This window comes from Corvus kubaryi, unplaced genomic scaffold (assembly GCF_017639235.1).
Source record: "Corvus kubaryi isolate FWS band 111438036 unplaced genomic scaffold, C.kubaryi_AGA036_p1.0 37300, whole genome shotgun sequence".
Classification (NCBI taxonomy): domain Eukaryota; kingdom Metazoa; phylum Chordata; class Aves; order Passeriformes; family Corvidae; genus Corvus; species Corvus kubaryi.
The window spans coordinates 19055342-19059089 of NW_024581093.1; positions in this window are offsets into that span (position 1 = coordinate 19055342).

Consider the following 3748-nt stretch of genomic DNA (forward strand, 5'->3'; position numbering starts at 1 on the left):
GGCAGTGTTTTCTTGCCTCCTCCCCCCAGACTATCTTTCTGTTAATGGCACATCATTATCCTGCCGCATGACTCAGAGATAACTCCCTCCGGACTATCTTCTGTTAATGAACCTAATCAACACTTGGCCTCATGACTCATCACCCCATTGTGAGATGCTCCACCCAGAGGGAGGAACCAAGCATCCCATCGTGGATATAATCTGGGACTCTGAACACCAGAGAGAACCCTTTCCACTGGATTTCCAGAGGACAGGAGCTACACAGCCACCACTGGACCTTCTGAGGAAGAGCAGTCCCTTTACTACAGGATCACCGCTTCAGAGGACTGCAGCCACCATTCTACCAGACTGCTACCACCACCCTGCCTAACAGGGACTCAGGTTGTATCTTGACTCTGTCAGTTTGAACCAGTTTTTTCTTTTAGTTTTTTCCTTTTCTTTAATTTCCCCATTAAATTGTTATTCTGACTTGGTGCCTTCCACTGGTTTGTTTTCAAACTAGTACAAACAAAATATATATTTAACTAAGGGAAATGAATATTTACAACTTCATACATAAAACAGGGAGGGGAAAACAAGAACCAATCAACATAGAACATGTAAATAACTGCACCAAGCGGTGATGGGATCTCACCCTAACCACGGAGACAGGCTTCAAACATTGGTACCTGACCACCAAAGCATGCAGTCTGGAATTTTCCTCCGGGGTCAGAGTGGCTGTAGCCACTTGCACTACCACACTAGCCAGTACTCCCCCATTCAAGTGAAGAAGGTTACAGAGTACCTCACCCAGCAATGTTCTATCGTCTAAAATTTTGGAGGAATAATCAGCAGAAAACCAAATCAAGCCGAACTTATAAAAATTTTTGTTTTGATAAACCAGCATTTCCCATTATTTCTCTTTTTGTGGTTGCACGCATGATACAGAAACTTTCTAGATATTTAGAAAATCTGTTGAAACTTGTATTGAAAACATATGTCAGGTAAGGATTTACTAGGGAGAGTGACCTTTGTCACTGAGCATTAGACCCGGTTCCCCACTTCATGTCATGGTATTGGCAGCTCAAGACTTCTTACTGTGGTGCCATGTTCTCAGCGCAGCTCTGTGGTCCTTCCTGGCAGTCCCGGATGATTTGGTCTCTCAACAACTGTGTTTTTCCAAAGCAGGAGAGAAGTTCAGACACTGCAGCAGTCAGAGAGTATTTAGCTCCAGTGTTTCACATCACTCTAGGCTAGAGGGCAGAAAGAGAAGTGATGCTCCCCAAGCAATTGCTGTGACTACAGCTGCAGCATCCTTCCTTTTCTCCTAGTTCATATTTGGGCTGCATCTGCCCTTGCTAACTTTGGATTTTATCTATTGTACTCTAAAACCAGGAGCAAATGCCTTGACCTGTATTCACAACAGTTGTGTAATTTTCATGTAATAAAAGGAAGTTTATTAACCTAACATTATTTCTTTTCAGCTGAGATAATAGAAGCAATCAGCACTGATGATGCTGAACTCTAAGATCCTGGACAGCAGTATGAAGAGTTAAAATACAGAGGGCTAGTGCAGAATCCCATCACATGTTGCAGTCTTGCATCTTTTGTACATCCAAACTGCTACAGTGGGAATTTTGAAGCTGCCTGAATTGCAAAATGAGGTCTTCAGCAGGAGAGAGGATGTTCTTGATCATGGAGAGAGTCCTGCTGGGAGATCAGTGACAGTAATGGTCAGTCAAACCTTGGTGTAAAGGGAAATGTTCTAAATGAAGCCTCTCAGATATTAAGGTTTATCCCTCTCCGTTGCAGAGTCCATTGCAGCATGGAGAGAATCAGAATTGACTGTGTGTGCAATAAAGCTGGGCTTGCTCCCAGTCTGGCAGCCAGTGTCATTCCTGTGGCTGGCATTTCAAGTAAAGCCACCTTGCAAATGAGTTTAAGTTGTGCACAGTGTAGGAGTTTCATTCTTTCAAATCCTGAGACAGAAGAACAGGATATTTCAGGTAATAACATTTTTTTCCCCCCTAATGAATGCAGTCTTATTTCCTGCTGAGATTTAATACACTGCAGGTAACTTCTAAATGTGGTGATTGTTTTTGGAAGGCAGGTAAAATGACCAACAAGGAAATTAAACAGGATAGAGACCCAGAAAACTCATTTTAGAGAGCTGCTACTTCAATGCAGGAGACCTCTACAGAGGGCAAATGCAGGGGTAGGCAAAGGGGAGCAGGAAAGGATGAATGCCCAAAGCCACTAATGACAGTATTTAGATGAGTGCCTTGAAGGCTTTAGTCTTTTCTATCTAGTCCTGAGAGGAGAAGGAAAAGCAAAGTGAGCTTTCCTGCCTCCTCCCAGTGGTTCTGCTGGAGCCTAAGCAGAAGGGAGCCTCTCTAGGGGACTGAAAGCAGTAAAGTATTTCACTACAGTTCATAGTAATATTTTTTTTCAGTCTACAAAAAACTGAAGGAAGTTTCTTGAAATTCAACAACTTACCAATTATTTCTAAAATGGGGCTTTATCCATCAATCTGGACCCCAAGATTGTTACTTGTCAAATGTGCAGTTCATGAAAGAAACTTTTCATTATGTATTTTGTACTAAAGGTCTCTGACTCTAGGGCCTAAAAACATAAAGAGCTAGAGAATGACTGCTTTTCTAGTTTTATCAATTTACATGCTCTTATTCAGACTTCCTGAAATCAATCTTTGCCTGTGACTGCCCTGCAGCTCTCACACACCACTCCAGAGCCAGCTGTGCACGAGTAGCTGCAGTTTGCTCACAACTTCTAGAGGACAATATGACCAAATCAGAAAAAGGGGTATAATTGTGCATGTGTCTTAGTAAAAGTGCACTGATTTTCCATAACACACCACATGAACTTTAAGATCCATGTATTTTATGATCATACTCTGCCTTCTCACTGCCCTGCATTCCTCTCTTTCCTGAGTGTTTGTGGTGGAAACAGACCCTCCATGTGCAATAGCCAAATATTTCAGATACCACAGTACTTTATTTTGAGATCAGTGCCAGACCAACAGAGCAGTGGCATTACTGAGCAGCCCCAGAGCAAGGACTCACACTTCCTTTCCAGGGAGGGAGGGTTACCTGCTGGAGGTTACCTAAGAGAGCTGCACTTAGCGCTGTTTTATTGCTGCACACAGCAGCGGACCCTGTACTCACGTCACCGAGCAGAGCTCCAATCTCTCATTCCTTACCTGGTGTTTCATGCTCCTGGTTATTTGCTTTTGCAACTGCATTCAGTTACTTGACATGTGAACCCTGGACTATGATAGTTTCTTCAGGTATCTTGTAATTTTGAAGCAAGAACAAGTAATTTTGAGGCAAGAACAAGTAATTTCGAGTTCTGATGAAATCCGTGTGAATAGGAAAAAACCAGCAGAGTGGGGCGAGCCCAAGGGCTGGCGATGGCTCCAGCACACCATGCCCCAAGGCTACTCTTAAAACACCTTCTCCACTCCAAAATGCAGGTTGTAAACATCTCTTCCAGGGATTACAGCAGAACTGCACATTAAGGGGATTTTTGAGCAACCGTTTATTTAGGAGAGGTCAGTGGTAGGGCAGCAATCGCTGTGAAAGGTTGTATTTACATTATGTTATATTGGCTTCGAGGGCTGGAGTTGTTTCGTAGAAGCCAGCACACACGGAGAGGCCGAGGCAGCCACAGAGGGTCCCACAGGCCCGCACCCCCCGGGGCAGGGTGTCCCGGCGGTAGCTCGGCGTGCGGCGGGGCGGGGCGGGGCGGCCGT